At 31.9% G+C, this 20,848-nt stretch overlaps 1 protein-coding gene and 1 long non-coding RNA gene across 2 annotated transcripts in view; both read left to right on the top strand.

Annotated features, from left to right (window-relative positions):
* The window catches only part of LOC127714015 (BTB/POZ domain-containing protein 6-like), a 160,064-nt gene that overhangs the window by 53,143 nt on the left and 86,073 nt on the right, over positions 1-20,848 (top strand). The gene's annotated exons all lie outside the window — the stretch shown is intronic.
* On the top strand, positions 1,449-3,276 carry LOC127715388 (uncharacterized). Its single transcript, XR_007988374.1, has 2 exons — positions 1,449-2,462; positions 3,140-3,276. It is a non-coding gene; the product is annotated as an uncharacterized LOC127715388 (long non-coding RNA).

A 20,848-nucleotide genomic window follows, 5' to 3' on the forward strand; every position in this document is an offset into this window, starting at 1 on the left:
GCACATAGATCAAGGTGAGCGACAGAGGCTCTTTAGAGCCTCTAGTTTTAAAATGTTTTGTATTTTAACTTTTAACAATGGAGTAGAAAAAAAAGCTGTTTTGAAGAAAAAAAATACTTACAAAATTCAGAAAAATCTTTGATTTTATCCAGAGCCATTAAAGTAGACAGGAAGTATTAGATAAATAGATGAAAGATAAATATCGACCTGCTGATATTTTAGATACAAATGTAATAGTTAGCCCTCCAATATCTGCAAAAGGGGGCAATAAGAAAGTTTCTTGCTTTTGGAAAGTAATTTAACAGTATCCATTAATGCAAATAAAAATTAGTAATTTCGTGTTTATTTATCAAAATGTTGATTATAAAAAAGAGATGTGGCATTAATGTTCACTGGGACTAAATATTACATGTTACATAAGATCCCAGACGTAAATTAAATGACGGGGACGGATCTTGGATTTTTGAAAGGGGGCGTAATTCCCAATAATTCAACATATGGCGCTGAGTGAAACGAGAATTTTCTTTGATAATTTTATACTTCAAATTCATTTATATTGTGATAACATGATATTTAAGTTTTTGGCGACCCCCTGGATCCGATACTGCATGAGATAACGACGATGGAATTTAGATTTAGTTTCTTTGCAAAGAGGAAAACAAGTTGGAGAAAACTACCGGTAGTTGAAAGTGGCAAAAAAAAAAAATTGTTTTGGCGAAAGGGATGGTGAAAAAGAAAATTGACCCAGGAGAAACCCTTGAAATCTGAAAAGATTATAAAGCAAAATGTTTTTTTTTTTTCAGGTATATATATACTGACACAATAGCTTTGGACTTTGAAAATGTTGGAGGAGTTGTATATGGATCAGAAAAGTATATGTTACAATCTCTGAAAGACCAATGTAGTAAATTTTTATCTACAAATATAGATATTGAACATGCATGTACTGTATTTCAAACTGCACATGATTTCCAAATGAAGGAATTGGAAGAGAAAGCACTGAATTTCATTCTTAAGAAAGGAAGAGGATGCCTAGAATCATTCGATTTTCTACATTTATCTGTGGAATGCCTTCAACTAATTGTACATTCTGATAAACTACCCTTACAGAAATGAAAAGTTTGCTGCAATATTGCAACAATATAGCGGCAATATTGCAGCAAACAAATTTGTTTGCAAGAAGTGTTTGCAAGAAAGTTGCAGGTTGTCGCAGCTACCTGCAACATTCTCGCAATGTTACTGCAACAAAATTTGTTTGCAAGAAAATTGCAGCAAGTTTGCTGCAATGTTGCAAGAAAGAATTTGTTTGCTAGAAAGTTGCAGGAACCTTTTCTTTTATTATTTAAGGAATGACTTTTTGCAACAACTTTGCAAGAAAAGTTTCTTTAATAATGTCAGACAATCAGATAGTTTGCACCAATATTTCAAGCATTTTAAAATTTTACATATGATTATTTGTTTTAAGATTTAAGGTTCAAATAATACACAACATATTGTTTCTTTGAACATTTGGTTATGGATACTTCTAACTATCTAAATTTGTTGTCGTCATACTTTATTTTACTCAGAAATATCTGGATATTTGAATAATTTATTTTAAATAAATCTTCAAATAACAATGCTTATATTTTTAGAATTCCTAAACTGTACATCACATTTATATGATATTTTGTAAGGAAAGAATTTCAAGAATACTTTGGTATTTATTTCAACAAGTTTAATCTAAATAATTGAGTCATAATAATTTTTGTTCTACATGTATTATTATGCCTTTTTGTCACTTTTTTGTGACATTTTTCTATGAACAATATTTTTAATTCTAATATTTTCCATCAAATGAATTTAGCCTCACCTGCAGGTTGCATTTTGTTTAATTTCTAGTATCATTATTTTAAAACTATGTATACACAAATTATCTTTCTCATCTCAATTAGTAATATGAGCTGGTGATAGAAATGTAATGTGCCATCTGGTTTCAATTTATCTCTGTGTAGTGGTAAAGACAGGAAGTACCATAAATTAATGTACACAGAGTTTGAGGCCAAATTAAGGGTAGAGCATTTCTTCTTTGTATATATTTCCATTATAACTTATAACATCAAAGATAAAAAAAAAAATATATATATATAATTATTTTTTTATTATAATATATAACAAATATGCAAGATTTAGGCAATTGATATTTATAATTAGGGGCAAATTTCAAAGGGATCACACTGTCACAATACCCTAAGCAACCTTGATCAACATATTCAAAATTTGAACTGGATATGAACATGCATACAACAAACAAAGATGTCTTCTATCATGAACAAAGTAATATGAATTTTACAATGGATTTAGATCCAAAAGTTCCAATTAATTCTATTGACACTGGATAGTGCATATGATAGCCTTCAGTTGACATGACTCTTGGATTTAGGAAGATTGGTGTTTACACATAATTTGGATAACATCTTTTGGTAAGTACAATGGAGTTGAATGTCCACCATTTTGAATAAGTGCTTGCTCTTACAGTTCAAAATAGTGATATTCAAAGAGTTTTCTTAACTTAATAGAGTTGACAAAAGTATAAGACAATAGATTTATGCACATGAATATTATTAAAATTGTGTAAGACAGGAGATATTTTTTTAAATCTATTTAAGACTATATGTTTTAGAAAGTACATTACTTAAATTGAAACAAGAAATCTTCTAATAAAAGCAGTTTGGTATTAAATTAGAGATCTGTGATTTGACTGCCAATAAGAGGTCTTTCAACAAATGGCAACAATATTTAGCTTTCATATATATACACAACTAATCACAAAAATTTTAAAGAATAGACAAGACCAATTATGTTATAGTTCAATGAAAAACAAATATTCAAAAAAGCAATAACAACCTAGTACTGGCATAAGGTTAAATGTATAGTAATATGCAATTTCTAGAAGGACTTGATAACTTTTAGACATTGACCCTTTAAGTGAAACAAATGCTGGAAAAATTGGTCTGTAATCATCTCTTTATAAAGAGTAATTTTCATTTTACAAGTCCAGAATTTACAATATATAGTAGTAACTTATATCTTTATATCTTTATAATGTTTAGTTATATTCTTTTAATGTATGCTAAATTCTTCAACTTTTATTTTGCAGTATTTGAAATCAGAAAATTCAACTTTAAGGACAGTGAGTACAGAGAAACAGAACTAAAGGATACACAGATCTGTAACACAACAACCTACAGAGGACAGAGAAAATTTTGTTTTATTATTAAATCATACTTTTTTAAATGCTTAGTTTTTAATTCCTAATTTTTCAACTGAAATTGTTGAAAGATTATTGCAAGAAATTAATTTTCCTGCAATATTGCTGCAACATTGCAGCTAATGAATTTGCCGCAATATTGCTGCAACAATCATAGCTACTGATTTTCCCGCAAACATTTGCTGCAATATTGCCGCAAATTGTTGCGGCAATATTGCAGCAACTGTTTGCAAGAAAACTAATTTGCATACGAAAAATGAATATTTGCAGCAATATTGCCGCAAATATTTGCAGCAACATTGCCGCAAATATTTGCAAGAAGCCTTATTTTTCCATAAGGGTAGTTTGCGAAGAGGAAAATGTCTTTGAAAGGATGATCTTATGGGCCAAACAAAGGTGTGAAGATCAAAGTATATTGACGACAGATCACAACATAAGACGATCTCTCGGTGATTTATTATACCTTATACGATTTCCTTGTATGGAGCCAAAGTTTTTCACAGACGAAGTTTCATCGAAGTGCATTCTTACCCTTGAGGAAATAGATGAGGTCTATGAACATTTCAATGACAAACAGACTAACATTTTCTCTACGAAGCGTCGCCTATCCAAGATTGTTCGTGTTCAAAGGTGTAAAGTAGATGAATGTACTATTTGGGGCTATTATGGTCTAGATGATCATTGTGTTGATTTCCAAACGTCGAATGATGCGGAATTGTCTTCCGTTCTTCTGTTTGGATCCGAAACGTATTCAGGCTCCAGTGAAATAACAATCAATATCTTATATGGTTGTTCTGTTCTTAGTACCAAACAAACAAAAATAAACTCTATCTCAGGCCAAGAAATTTATGAAATATGGTTAGAACCATCAGTTTATATAGTTGCACACGATCGATACACTATACATTTACATATAAAAGGGCCAGCTACTTTTAGGGGAAAGGAATATGTTCAGAAAGTTACGAATGGAGGTGATTTTGTTGTTACATTTTTGCGTCCTTTGTTAACCTCAGGCAAAAATACAAATGAAGCACAGGGGCAAATACCGGGACTAGTTTTTCAAGTGTAGTTTAACAGTATTGGAATTTGGTTTCTTTACACTTTATTTAATTATTTTGTTACTTTACGTAGCCTATACACATGTAAGGATTTTCTGTATTTGTCTTTCTCTGTCCTTATAGGCATTAAATAAGCCACTTTTATATGTTTCTAATTCAGTATATTTATATTGTTATTATTAATGATTACCTTTTGCAATTTTATGCTGAGACATGTTAAAGGTTGTGTTTTTGTTATTCATTTTGTTGGTATATGTTACTTTATTCATACTAGTCTCTTTACCAATGAATTCTGAAGTTACTGAAATCAAATAAATTGTGTAAACAAGTTTGTATTTCTTTAAAATTTAAGCCATGGCATTTTAATGGCGGATGCAGAAATTTTCATATGGGGGACAATGACTACTTAAGAGGGGGCCCACTCCAGTCATGCTTCAGTGATTCCATACACAATCAACCAAATCTTTACAACAAAAGGGGGGATGGGGGTAATCCCCTGCCTTTTTCCCCCTAAATCTGCCTCTGCATTTTACGTAATACATGTCTGTACACTTATACCACAAGTTAAAATATGCATTTAAAATTCCGCCAAATAGGTTTGTAATGTCACAAATACTGTTTGGTTCACAAATATTCATTCTTTTAATTGTAAACAAAACTTTAAACTAACATAAATAAGATCATGCAGAAAAAACCTCTGACCACCCTGTTCCAGATACCAATTTTTGTTTTGTTTTTATACGCCTGTTTACGGGACGTATTATGGTATACCGTTGTTCGTCCATCTGTCCGTCCATCCGTCCGTCCATCGTCAACATGTCGGACATAACTCAAAAACGCTTTAACCAATTTGCATAAAACTTTGGTGAATTGTTTATATCTATTGACGTGCACGTGATCATGAGCTCCCTTTCGTTTTTTATAAATTTAAGATTTTATGTTTCCGAGTTATGGGGTTTTATTCATATATAAATAAAGGGGATTTTCCAGTTTTCGGACAATAACTCAAAAATGCTTTCACCAATTTGCAAGACATTTTGGTGAATTTTTTATATCTTTTGGCATGAACTCCCTTTCGATTTTTATAAATTTTAGAATTTACGTTTTCGAGAAATGGGGTTTTAATTATTAAAAAAAAGGGGGATTTTCCAGTTTTTGGACAATAACTATAAATGCTTTCAGCAGTTTTCATGAAACTTTGTTGAATAGATTATATGTATTGATGTAAGCTCCCATTCAATTTTTATAAATTTTAGATTTTACGTTTCCGAGTTATGGGTTTTTATTTACCAAAAAAGTTTTTTTTTCAGTTTTCGGACAATAACTCAAAAATGCTTTCAGCAGTTCTCATGAAAAGTTGGTAAATTGTATATATCTATTGACATAAGCTTCCTTTCTATTTTCATAAATTTCTGATATGACATAGAGAAGTTATTGAACTTTATTCTTTGAATACGCTACAGGCGTATCATGCGCTCATGGCACAGCTGTTTGTTCCTTTGATATTATTTTGTACATGACCAATTAGGCAGTTGTTTTACATTTGTCATTAGGGGCTATTTATTGCTGACTATGATGTATATGCTTTGCTCATTGTTGAAGGCCGTACGGTGACATTTATTCGTTAATTTCTGTGTCATTTTGGTCTCTTGTAAGAGAGTTTTCTCATTGGCAATCATACCATATCTTCGTTTTTGTATTTTCTCTGTTTTCCAAATACAAAATAAATGATATATTTTTTGTTTTGTAAGTTAAGGGAGTTGTTGATTAAAGATCCATCTTAATCTCTCTTGTGTTTATGTATCACTCCTATGAAGCCATTTTGGATTAGAACAAATCATATTTTAATAAGGGAGCTACCATTTGATTTTTATGGGGGGTCTTGGATGAAAGGAGTAGGTCCGGTAAGGGCCGATTTTGGCCCCAAATTACAGCACTACAAAAGTCAAAAAGTCTGAAAAGACCAGTTTTTGTCTGAATTTGCATGAATTTTTACTCGACATTCTTAATTTGTCTGAATAATTTTTAAAAATTCTTGACATAGTATGAATTTGTCTAATAAGGTTCTTGATTTTTCTTGACAAGTGTCTTGACAGTATGAACATTGTCTTAAAATTTCTCGACACTTCCTGTATCATCTGATAAGAGTCTGGATTAGTCTCGACCAATTCTTGACTGTCTAAAATTTGTCTCGATCTGTCTTGACATATTTTTGACATTCTTAATAATGTCTGAATATGTCTCGACATATTCTTGACATTCTAAATAATGTCTTAATATGTCTAGACACATTCTTGACAGTCTTAAATATGTCTTGACACTATCTCAACAGTATAAATTTCGCCTGAAATGTGAACAGACTGATTCTGCACTGTTTATGACATTCTATTGCTGTTATATACTCCTTTTTATTATGGCTAAACTAAACTTTGAAGAATCAAGGATTAATTTGGTATAGTAAGATACCCTTTTGGTGCAACTAAGTTGGAATACCCTGAATAATCCCCCATGTAGTTTAATTTTGATTTATTTTTATTAAACATTTAAGTAATTGTTTTCACTTGGAATATAAGTCAAAGGTATTGACAAACAGCAATTAGATTTTTGCCGTTCGCAAAACTGCCAGTCAAATTTGCTTTACTAAAATAGGTGTCTTGTATCTCTTTTGGACCCCACAATTCATCTTTTTGGTTTGTGTGGCTAAAAAAAGAGGGGTGGGGGGGTGGGGGGGGGGGGCTTTCGTTTAGGTCAAAGAATTTGTTCCCCATCTTGATTCAAAAACCTTATTCATTTTTTAGAACAACCCAAAACATTTTTTATTCAAATTTGAGTGTTGAATTTTATAATGTTTTATCAATAATAAATATTTGTGATAACTCCTTCCTGGAAAGAAAAAAATGTTTATATCTATAATATGCATGTCTGTTTGAGAACCATTTCATAAGACCGTTGATTTCTATAGAAATCATTGATGGGACCCATTATAAATACATTTTTTTTATTATTCCTGGAGTAGATAATAATTTTCTTTTAATCTTTGGGAATTATTCAATTTGTTTTTATGTTAAAATAATTAACTTCATAATTTTGATTAAGAAAATCGATTTCATATCAATTTTTTTTCATCAAAATGATGATTTTCATTTTCATCTATCAACAAACTTTTTAAATTGTAGTGGCATGGTCGGTCAACTGATGAGTTGTATGGCTGATTACAGGTAAAGCAATAACTTCTGTTTGACAGTTGTGTGTACTCTGGGGTGTGGAATACCTTAATTTTATGGGGAACATCCAGTCCATGTGTAATACTTAATATATTCCAACAGATGACATTACACAAATTTTTCTTCTGTTAAATAAATGATTTGTATATCATCATAATTTGCTATTTATATAAACCACATTTTGGTATAATAATTATTTACCATATCAACATTGAATATTATGAATGTAGAATGAAATATGTCTACAGTATGATTGGTTTGAATCATTTAATTTATAAGATTTAGGAATCAAAATTTGTAATTATTTAAAAACCCACATTGAAATTGTTTTATATCAACACACCCACATTTGAATTATTTTATACTTTAGATTTCATAGCCATATTTGTAAAAATATTTATATACCCAAATTTTCAATTATTTTACATGCCCAACTTTTATTTTTGTTGTAAAGAAGTGTAACTTGAAACAACAGTATATCATATATAAAGAGAAATAAAGATTAAAGTTATATCATGAATATTGGTCATGATTTGTAAAACTCAGAACTGTCAAGTAAATTTAAGACACGATTCAAAATGTTCAGAATATGTCAAGCCATACTGAGAAAAAATAAGAATGTCGAGAATATGTCGAGAAATTTCAAGACAGTATTCAAATGTCAAGAATTTGTCAAGAAATTTTAAGACCATATTCAGAATGTCGAGAATATGTCGAGTAAATTTCATACAAATTTAATATAAATGAGAATTTGTCAAGAAAAATTAAGACACAAGTCATACATTTGGAGAATGTCGAGTAAAAGTTCATGCAAATTAAGAAAAAAACTGGTCTTTTCAGACTTAGACTTAGACTTTTGTAGTGCAGGTTCATCTGATGAAAGATTTTGGACACTTTTTAAACACTTTTAGTAGATTCAATTAATTTATGTGAAAGATTTGAACTGATTTAGTCATTAAAAACGCTCATATTCAAGCTTAAATATTAAAAATCCATCAAATATGCCAAAATATGTCACTTTTTAGATGTTTTTTGTCAAAAATAAAAGTGGCCGCATCCGTGTTCATCCTCAACCTTTATATATGTTATGTATTATCATCAAATACAACTTACATTTAAATATTAAGAATGAACACAAATGCGGCCACATCCATTTAAGACGAAAACCGTCTAAAAATTAACTCAAATGCTAAAATTGTGAAGATTTCAGTAATTTCGCATGACTTAATGATGGTAGTACCCAATACATGTGCATTGTATTGTCAAAAACAGCCCATATTTATGTAACAGAAGTATTCTACTTTCCAATAAATAGCTAAAAGTTTACATTTTAACAATTTTGTAAAACTGCTTTAGTTTGGGGCCAAAAAGGGGTCTTACTGAACCTACTCCTTCGAAAAAAATAGGCAGGACAGGAGTTTTGAGTAAAAAAAAAGGCAGGATGAGACACTTGCAAAAAAATAAGTCAGGATGACAATTTAGGTAAAAAAAGTCAGGATAAACTTTAAAAAAAAAGGCAGGACCGAATAGAGTGAAAAATAAAAAGGCAGGACAGAGATTACAACTAAAAAAAAATGCAGGACAAAATTTTTCATCCTAGCCCCCCATAAAAATCAAATGTTAGCTCCCTAACACTTGTAACTTGTTGAAGACCGTGTCCTCACCTCTATGAGGTTTTTGTTTTGTTTTATGTAGTTAGGTTGCTGTTACATTTAAGAAAACGGGGGAAAATCCTTTTATTTATTTCACGGTTGTTGTTCATTTTTCGATACAATACACATGATACACTGTGTTCATTCGTCACAACTCGGCAGATTCCGTACCTAGCGAATTCACCTTAAGATTGCCGATTGACACTGTGTTTAGACTTTTGGGTGCTATAAACAGTTTCGTATAAAAAACTAAGGTTATTCCCCGACTAAAAATAACCATGGAGGGAAATCCCTTTTTATTTTTATTGTCGAGCCTTCGACTTTTGTCGAAAAAGCGAGACATAGCGATCCTGCATTCCGTCGGCGGCGGCGGCGGCGGCGTCCACAAATATTCACTCTGTGGTTAAAGTTTTTGAAATTGTAATAATTTTCTTAAACTATCCTGGATTTCTACCAAACTTGGACAGAAGCTTGTTTAGGATTATAAGATAGTATCCAGAAGTAAATTTTGTAAAAAAAAAAATCCTCTTTTTCCGTATTTTACTTATAAATGGACTTAGTTTTTCCGCTGCCAGAAACATTACATTCACTCTTAGGTTAAAGTTTTTAAAATTTTAATAACTTTCTCAAACTATCCTGGATCACAGACGCTTGGGTTTATGATACAGAAATTTGAAAAAAAAAAATTTTTGTTGATTAAAATATTCAATTTTCTATATTTATACTACATATCTATCACTACTGCGCATGTCTCACCTAGTTTTTCGAGTGATTTTACCAACTTTGAGACCAACCCCCATTTTACTATCCACACTAAGAAAAAAAAGTGTGGATAGTAAAATTGGGGTTTGTCTCAAAGTTGGTAAAATCACTCGAAACTAGGTGAGACATGCGCAGTAGTGATAGATATGTAATATAAATATAGAAAATTGAATATTTTAATCAACAACAACAAAAATTAAAAAAAAAATTCTGTATCATAAACCCAAGCGCCTGTGGAATAAAGTAAAAATGTTATCATATCCAAACATTTGGAGTCATATGCCTGCTTAATTGTTGTTAATTAACGCCACTTTTAGCTATCGTTGCTATATCGTCTCGGCCAATTATTTAGTTGTGGAAGCCGGAGAGAACCACCAACCTTCGGCCGTAAAACTGGCAATCCTAGTCTGGAGTCTTAAGAAGGGAAGAAAATTATATATGACTACTGTGATTGACAAGCTATTCATGTTAGTAAAAAAAATCATTAGAAAGCAAAAGTGGAAGCGTTGACAGTTGCAATTTTGCTATTTTGTACACGACATTACGTATACCATATCATATTAAATGTATGTCTTTTGATCAATCTTGATGTCAACTTGAGATATTTTCTGTATTCGTTACAGTTCCTTTTTGCAGTTATAACATTAAAAAAAAACAGTAATCATACACGACAAGAAACAATTAAAGACAAAACCTTTTTTTTCTTTATAATACATGCACATTTGTTTGTTTTGATGAACAATAACCTCGTCAAATTATGGCTGTATTCAGAGATTTTTCTTAACTCTTTTTTGCTTTACATTCAATAAGATTTTCCTTTCAGTCCAATTATTTTTTGGAATTATTATTTCTCTAACTATTTCCAGTCCTGTCCAAAAGTTTACAAATGACGAATTTGAAAAATATACTGAAAATTCAAAATATGCATTGCAAAAGGCCGCAATGTTTTATTATATATTCCAATCTTTTTCCGTCTTGGTTCTAAAACTAACGTGTCTATGAAAACTTCCTTTGGCGGATATTTACAAATATGTTGTACAATTCAAAGGCAAAATGCTAAAGTTCGGTTATTTTCGAAATGGGAAGGATGAAATTATGTTTTTAAAAAATTTTGACAGAAAACGTAAGAAAGCGAGTAAGATAAAAGTTATTTAACCTGAAAATTCAACCTGCAAGGTGTTTCCCTACATGAGAACAAATCATGAACAAATTATCTCTTCTTCCTTGTATCCTTATTTCTATTGTTGATTTTGCTTTTTTACGATTTTTCGTTATTTTATATAGCAATTATACTACGGTTACGTTTCCGATTTTCAAACTGGAAAGGCCTAAATTTTTCATAGTAGACATTTTTTTTATTAGTTGTTATTGGCACAGGCGCTTGGGTTTATGATACAGAATTTTTTTTTAAATTTTTTTGTTGTTGATTAAAATATTCAATTTTCTATATTTATACTACATATCTATCACTACTGCGCATGTCTCACCTAGTTTCGAGTGATTTTACCAACTTTGAGACAAACCCCCATTTTTAGTGTGGATAGTAGAATGGTTGGTAAAATCACTCGAAACTAGGTGAGACATGCGCAGTAGTGATAGATATGTAGTATAAATATAGAAAATTGAATATTTTAATCAACAAAAAAAAATTAAAAAAAATTTTCTGTATCATAAACCCAGAGACATATAATACAATGTATTATATGTCTCTGATAAACCCAAGCGCCTGTGTCCTGGATTTCTACCAAACTTGAACAGAAGGTTGTTTATGATCATATTAAGATAGTATCCAGAAGTAAATTTAAAAAAAAACAATCCTGTTTTTCCGTATTTTACTTAGAAATGGACTTAGTTTTTCTTCCAGTTAACATTACATACAGTCTGCAGTTTTTTTAAACATTTATAAGATTCATAAACTATCCTGGATTTTTACCAAACTTGGACAGAATCTTCTTACAATAAAAAAATTGTATCGAGAGGAATATTTTTATTAATTTTTTTCCTCGTCTCATTTTTGTTGAGCCTGCGATTAACAGCAAAAGTAGGCGAGACACTGGGTGCCACGGAACCCTTAAGAATCTTTTACTTAATTGGTGAAAAAGTAGCATGTTTTTTGTATTTTATTGTAAAAATTAGTTAATTAGCTTTCAATTAAAACAGGTTGAATGATTAAAATAATTTTGAAAAATTAGATTAAATTTACATGTTTTGAGGGGAGACAACGCTGTAAACATCCTGTTTTTTTTGCAGTGAAAATTGAAAACTTATTTGCAGCCACTGTAGCTCTTTTCGAAGCAGGAAACCGTACCCTGAAGCGAGATTTTTTTTGAAAGGCCCGGTAAAAATCTAAGAATTTCACACAGTTTTGATTATGTGAAATGTGCCTGTATCATGTCTACATGGGTATGCACATGACCTGATTTCAGGTTTTTTATGTTCATATTAGGCAATTTTCCCCCCATGTTCTCTGAAAAGAACTTTTTTATTATATTAAAAGTACACTTTATTTTTATTTCATTATAAACTAGGGAAAATTCAGTTTCCAGTGATATATAGTTTTATACAAGTTCTTTATTAACCATTCCACCACTAAGGGTCATTTATGCATGGTCCCTCAAAATATGACGTCATAGAAAAAAACTGTTGATTGCACCCTTCGATTTGCTGATTGATTTCTGTAATATTTACGTTCGGTGGCAAATATTACATGCTGCATGTTCAGGACTATATTTATTTACGGCAATGCTATATACACATGATATGATAAATCATGAGCGTTTCGTATAATTTGTGGTATGTTTGTAGTAATAAAATTAGCATCGTTGATAGGTATACAATACCATGAATAACAAACAATAAAAAAATAGAACACTGAAAACTCGAACGAAAAATAATCGTGCAAAACATCCGAAAACAAATAATCCTTTACACGAAGGTTGTTTAAACGTATGAAAACAATAGGATATATATATATTATATATGTCAACTTTAGAGCGAAATACAAGAAACGAAAATGATAAGAGTCTAATATTCATTTAGAGATTTTTTTTCATCAAATAAAAAGAAGATTTTTCACTGAGGCCAAGACATAAATATACAGATTACAAATAGGGAAAACAATTAACATATCATTGTATTAAAGATAGAAGTATTTACGGGATTTTATGCTAATATTCAGAAAAAAAAATGTTTTTCAACAAACATCGACATGTTCTTTGCCTCATAAGAAAAGTTTTGGAACAAAAAGAAGTCACGTGAGGTCAAGGACCTGAATATGTCTATGTATACTTTTAGCATAGAGGTAAAAAAAGTTCTGCAACTTTTGATAGCAACATTATACAACAACTCGTGTTGACAAAATCCAATGTAAGGAATTGTGCACAGATCAGTGCTTGTTTGCCATGTTCACGGTGACGAAATGGAAAGAGCAGGGGCGGATCCAGCCATTTTTAAAGGGGGAGGGGGGGTCCCAACCCAGGATAAAGAGGGGGGGTCCAACTATATGCCTCTATTCAAATGCATTAATCGTCCAAAAAAGGGCGCTTACCAACTTTGAGACAAACCCCCATTTTTAGTGTGGATAGTAGAATGGTTGGTAAAATCACTCGAAACTAGGTGAGACATGCGCAGTAGTGATAGATATGTAGTATAAATATAGAAAATTGAATATTTTAATCAACAAAAAAAAATTAAAAAAAAATTTCTGTATCATAAACCCAGAGACATATAATACAATGTATTATATGTCTCTGATAAACCCAAGCGCCTGTGTCCTGGATTTCTACCAAACTTGAACAGAAGGTTGTTTATGATCATATTAAGATAGTATCCAGAAGTAAATTTAAAAAAAAACAATCCTGTTTTTCCGTATTTTACTTAGAAATGGACTTAGTTTTTCTTCCAGTTAACATTACATACAGTCTGCAGTTTTTTTAAACATTTATAAGATTCATAAACTATCCTGGATTTTTACCAAACTTGGACAGAATCTTCTTACAATAAAAAAATTGTATCGAGAGGAATATTTTTATTAATTTTTTTCCTCGTCTCATTTTTGTTGAGCCTGCGATTAACAGCAAAAGTAGGCGAGACACTGGGTGCCACGGAACCCTTACGAATCTTTTACTTAATTGGTGAAAAAGTAGCATGTTTTTTGTATTTTATTGTAAAAATTAGTTAATTAGCTTTCAATTAAAACAGGTTGAATGATTAAAATAATTTTGAAAAATTAGATTAAATTTACATGTTTTGAGGGGAGACAACGCTGTAAACATCCTGTTTTTTTTGCAGTGAAAATTGAAAACTTATTTGCAGCCACTGTAGCTCTTTTCGAAGCAGGAAACCGTACCCTGAAGCGAGATTTTTTTTGAAAGGCCCGGTAAAAATCTAAGAATTTCACACAGTTTTGATTATGTGAAATGTGCCTGTATCATGTCTACATGGGTATGCACATGACCTGATTTCAGGTTTTTTATGTTCATATTAGGCAATTTTCCCCCCATGTTCTCTGAAAAGAACTTTTTTATTATATTAAAAGTACACTTTATTTTTATTTCATTATAAACTAGGGAAAATTCAGTTTCCAGTGATATATAGTTTTATACAAGTTCTTCATTAACCATTCCACCACTAAGGGTCATTTATGCATGGTCCCTCAAAATATGACGTCATAGAAAAAAACTGTTGATTGCACCCTTTGATTTGCTGATTGATTTCTGTAATATTTACGTTCGGTGGCAAATATTACATGCTGCATGTTCAGGACTATATTTATTTACGGCAATGCTATATACACATGATATGATAAATCATGAGCGTTTCGTATAATTTGTGGTATGTTTGTAGTAATAAAATTAGCATCGTTGATAGGTATACAATACCATGAATAACAAACAATAAAAAAATAGAACACTGAAAACTCGAACGAAAAATAATCGTGCAAAACATCCGAAAACAAATAATCCTTTACACGAAGGTTGTTTAAACGTATGAAAACAATAGGATATATATATATTATATATGTCAACTTTAGAGCGAAATACAAGAAACGAAAATGATAAGAGTCTAATATTCATTTAGAGATTTTTTTTCATCAAATAAAAAGAAGATTTTTCACTGAGGCCAAGACATAAATATACAGATTACAAATAGGGAAAACAATTAACATATCATTGTATTAAAGATAGAAGTATTTACGGGATTTTATGCTAATATTCAGAAAAAAAAATGTTTTTCAACAAACATCGACATGTTCTTTGCCTCATAAGAAAAGTTTTGGAACAAAAAGAAGTCACGTGAGGTCAAGGACCTGAATATGTCTATGTATACTTTTAGCATAGAGGTAAAAAAAGTTCTGCAACTTTTGATAGCAACATTATACAACAACTCGTGTTGACAAAATCCAATGTAAGGAATTGTGCACAGATCAGTGCTTGTTTGCCATGTTCACGGTGACGAAATGGAAAGAGCAGGGGCGGATCCAGCCATTTTTAAAGGGGGAGGGGGGGTCCCAACCCAGGATAAAGAGGGGGGGTCCAACTATATGCCTCTATTCAAATGCATTAATCGTCCAAAAAAGGGCGCTTCCAACCCCCGGAACCCCCCCCTCTGGATCCGCCACTGAAGAGCACAAATATCAAATGCAAAGAATAACTTATGCCGTGTCCGGCCAACGCCTTTATTGATACGTTGATGGTTCAGATACTAAAACAAATTTTAAAGAAAGATATGCTAGATTTCTATATCCAATGATATTATTTTCAAAATGTACTGGTACTGCAAGTTGTACATGACTTGTACTAGTAACAAATAGCCTCCGATTACAAAATAATCACCCATGTTTGATAAGATTGCATTCTGTGCCCAACAAGACTGCACACAGAGTCGAATAAAGAAGTATGATTTTGTGCCATTTTGCACTGCAATAAATGTAAACTAAGTCTAAAACTACTACTTATCATTCATCCAAGGTCACACCCAACTTTTACAAAGTCACATACATCATACGTTTCATCATATTTTACTAAGGAAACATGGCTTTTTTTTATATGTCAGTTGAAAAAATAATATAAATAGAACTTTTAAACAAGTTATAACTGTATATTCACGATCTTGATAATTTGTCGTCCACATTTTTTGTGTCAGAATTCAACTACCTGTAAATTTCTAGGATCTGTTGAATTGTTAAGTTATTTTTCTTCGGGTTTTTTTTGTTGTTGCTGGTTGCTTAAAAAGAAGAATTATCGGATAGTTTGTGGAAAAATCCAAAAGTTTCATAACTTTTCCGGATAAATCACAGATTTGCAAATCTCCTACAAAACTTAAGGATTGCATGAAAATTGCCTCGTTTTACATTTTGCAGAGTAAATATGTTGATGATAACGCGAAAATTTAAATTAGTCACTATGACTATTCAGTTAGTCAAATATTAGCAGAAAGGTAGTCAACAGCATATATGACTACCCATCTGGTCATTGTGACTACCTGCATGGTCAATTTGACTATGTTAGTGGTCACAGTACCACGTGGTGCAGAGTATCGGTTTTCACGCGCACTCTTTCGCGTTTCCTTTGTTCCCTTGATCGTGTAGATGTAAACAAACCAGGAGGCACGAAACTGTTATTTGTCAATTAAACCAACTGTTTAAAGTAAGTATAATGTATATTTGTTTCAATTTTAACTTACAAAAATTTAAATTTAAGAAAAAGAAAATTAATGAATATAATATCGACACATGTTGACGTAATGACAATAAAAAAAGGGGGAGATATGTATACGGGATGTCATTTTTTTTTATACATATACAACGTATTGTCTATTGAAAAAAAAAGTTAGCAGTATTTTGTTTTCACCTGATCAAAAGCTGTTAAAAATAAACACTGCAATCGATATTCACAACAACAAATTAAAAAAAAACTCAGGATCCCAGAGCTTTCATTAATATTTGGTTGTAGAATGGGAGACTGCTTTGATTCTTATGCATACATTATATTGTTGTGTAACACGATTAATGATTTTATATATCCAGGTGCTAGTAGTGTTGTATTGGGGATTCTAGATAGTTTTCTTGCAATATATTGCAATGTCTGGAATGTGTGACGTCATTCAGTATGTAAGGAATGTTGTAGGTTAGGAATGTGTGACGTCCTTCAGTATGTAAGGAATGTTGTAGGTTAGGAATGTGTGACGTCATTCAGTATGTAAGGAATGTTGTAGGTTAGGAATGTATAATGTCATTCAGTATACAAGAAATGATTGGTATGTTTGATATTTTAAGAATGTTCTTTAATGTTCATTTGGAGACTTGTTATCCATAAGAGACGTTGACATATTACACATTCAGTAAACTGTCTCTGTGTAAAAGCGAGAAAAAAAATCATAGAGAAATTTGTAAAAACAAATAATTTCAATTTCGCCTTAGTAAGATCACTCTTTTACACAGATGGATATAGACACCGATGCATACTGTTCAAAGTTGTTTACATTCAAACCTATGCACCCAACGAAAATGTACTACATTGACAGGGAACAATCGTTTGAGAATTGGCCTAGACAGATGTCTCAAAAACCACAAGATCTTATTCGGAATGGATTCTTTTACACTGGAATGAGTGATAAAGTGACCTGTTTTTACTGCAATGTAACGCTAAAACAGTGGGAGAAGTCCGACTGCGAGGAAACGGAGCATTTGAAATGGGAACCTAATTGTTTATTCGCTAAAATGGTGTCTGACAAGGTTCCATTTTATAGCTATTTCACTAAGTAATGGGTTAGACAGTTATCTTTCGAATTTTACCAAATACCAGACATTTTGTGGCATCATTATCATAGTTTCACCAGCTATTTGTGGAATGTGAAATAGTAGACTAATTAGATTTAAGACATTTTCTACATCGTTAACATATTTTTGACATGATTATTTGCGGAATGTTAATTACTATACGAGACATGTTTTGGTATCATTATCATAGTTTCACCAGATATTTGTGGAATGTGAAATAGTAGACTAATCAGATTTAAGACATTTTCTACATCGTTAACATATTTTTGACATGATTATTTGCGGAATGTTAATTACTGTAGTACATATAAAACTTGCATACAACCGCCACAGTTAGAAAGACCTCATCATTCGTAATGAATATAAGTGAAAACACTATAAGTTTTATGCTTAGTATTTACAACGTTAAGTTTGCTTCTAAACTGAGAAAGGATATTTTAGAACTATCCGAGAAGCATTGTTATGGGTGTGGTGTAGGTCACCCCTCTCAAGTACAACATAGTTGCTTGATGTGGTCGGAAGGAGAACATTTGGAAGCACATTTCGAAGAAGCCTTGATATCCATTGATAAAAAAGCAGTTCTTAATATGTGGCGAGAGGAAATGAAAAACCTGGAAGAATCGGGATGGACCTGTCGTTACACTATGGATATCAGTGAGAAATCTAGAGATGCATTTACACAATTGCTTGAAGATGAAGAATGGTACAGGAAAAATCTACCGAAACCAGACAGACTATATAAGGACGTACAAGACTTCTCACAGCTTTTTCAAAGATTCTCTGCAATGATTTAGTATATTAGAAGCTGCTGTTTGAACATTTTAACATTTGAGTGACAATGAGTACTCGCATCATACGCAATTCTGTATTCCTGAAAACAATTTATCGTGCAGAACCTTTTCAAAGAAAACTGATGATTGACTTTGCCGAAATGAATCAATTGTTTGCATTATGTGACATTGTTATGTTCGTATTACATGGACAACTGATACTTACAGATATTCACAGAGAGAAACTAAAACACTACAGTGCCTTAGCCAGTAATCGCATTGACATTGCAAGGAAAAAGCGAACACTTTTAGCATACCACGGTTTGATTCCTTTATTGATATACCCTGTTATCCCATTGCTAGATGAGGACTGATGAAATTGCTATTTAATATCATGAGAGACTCTAAATGAATTATTGTATGATGATATCTTGAATGTAAAACTTGTAAGTTTTTGTACTAATAAAATATAGTTCCTTTTATACTTGTTGGTTTTTAATTTCACATGTTGATTGTTTCCTTTGATATTTCAGAGAATACAATGGTGAAAAAGGTAGACAAACAGAAAGTAGATTCCATTCTAAAAAAGATATATTACAACACCTCAACGGAAGGGGCTTTTTTGGGTCCGGAGAAACTATATCGAGGGTTAAAGACTCGTGGAATCCATAACATTGGAAAAAATACAATAACAAAATGGTTACAGAATCAAGACAATTACAGTCTTCAAAAACCAGCTCGAAAATCTTTTAAAAAAGCAAGAGTTGTCGTTTCTGGTATTGATGATATGTTTGATGCTGATTTAGGTGATTTTGCTAGACTGTCTGATCAAAACGACAAAGTGAAACACGTGTTTTTTGTTATTGACGTCTTTACAAAATATCTCTGGGTGGAACCTCTTAAAAATAAAACGGCAAAGGAAGTGGTAGGTGGTTTTAAAAAATTTTCAACAAAGGGAGAATATGTAAGAAATTACGCACAGACTCTGGTGCTGAGTTCATCTCAAAGATCACCAAAAATTATGTGAAAAGCTTAGGAATTTACCATTTCAATGCTTTGAATTCACTTACAAAAGCAAACATAGCCGAGCGTGTAATCCAAACCATAAAAAACATGTTACAAAGATGGATAACAAAACACGGAACCCATCGCTACATTGACGTCTTACAAGATATCGTCAAAAGTTACAATGCCACACCCCATAGAAGTTTAAATCAACTTGCCCCTAAGGATGTGAACAAGCAAAACGAGGCTGACGTTTGGGCATACATGTATCTGAAACCAAAGAAAAAGAAGACAAATGTCGCTCAATATCATTATAAGGCTGGAGACTTAATCCGTATCTCTCATAAAAATATGATTTTTGATCGTTCCTACGATGAACATTTTACTAGATATTCAAGATTAGACAACGCTTTCGCATGCAAAATATTTGTATGTATAGGATTCAGGATATGAATGGTTCTTCAATTTCTGGCAATTTTTATGAATCTGAGATGCAGAAGGTTGATAAGGATGAAAATACCCTATGGTATATCGAAAAGATAATACGAAAGCGCAAACGAAATGGAGAAGTACAGGTCTTAGTCAAGTTTGATGGGTTTCCAAATAAATTTAATCAATGGTTACCGGAAAGAGAGATCAAAGACGTAGTAGATTCTAGCGAGTAAACATGAGTATTTATGTAGTCCTCAGTAGCGACCGTTCAACAAAGTACTTTCCCGATAATAAACCATATCGATTCAAATCACATTTGAATACTCCTTTATATTTAGAAGGAAGTTGGAAAGTGGCCTTAGTAGAAGCCGATGTTATCAGCAAATTATCAAAAGCAGAAGCTGTTTATCTATATTCGAGTATTTGTCAGGATTCCATCGTGGAGGGTGACAAGAAACCTCTGTTACGAAAGCTAATTTCAAACAGACCTGGTGATTGGACAACAATCGTTGACCTTCCTCATTATATTCCCTTAAGTGCAAGCGAAATATATGATATCGACATTTACTTAACGGAGACGTCCGAGAAGATCCGCCAGTCTATCGAAAAGTCGCCGTACTGTCAAGACGTTAAAACGTTCCAAAAGAAAGAACAAAGTCAAACGATCTACGAGAAAGATAGCAAACAAGAAGAAAGTCATTCGAAAATTGTCCGTGCGTAAAACAAAAGCCAAAAAACAGAAAAGAAAAATAAATAAGAAAATAAAGCAGTATAAGAAAATATTTGCTTAATAATGGCTGCACTAAGCATGGATGACTTCAAGGAAGCTCAACCTAGCGAATTGAGTCTGTTTAATCTTCCACCTTATCAATCTGCAGTGGAACAAGTATACTTTCAAGAAGTCCGTCCCACATC

The sequence above is a fragment of the Mytilus californianus genome, unplaced genomic scaffold (assembly GCF_021869535.1).
Source record: "Mytilus californianus isolate M0D057914Y unplaced genomic scaffold, xbMytCali1.0.p SCAF_9, whole genome shotgun sequence".
Lineage (NCBI taxonomy): Eukaryota > Metazoa > Mollusca > Bivalvia > Mytilida > Mytilidae > Mytilus > Mytilus californianus.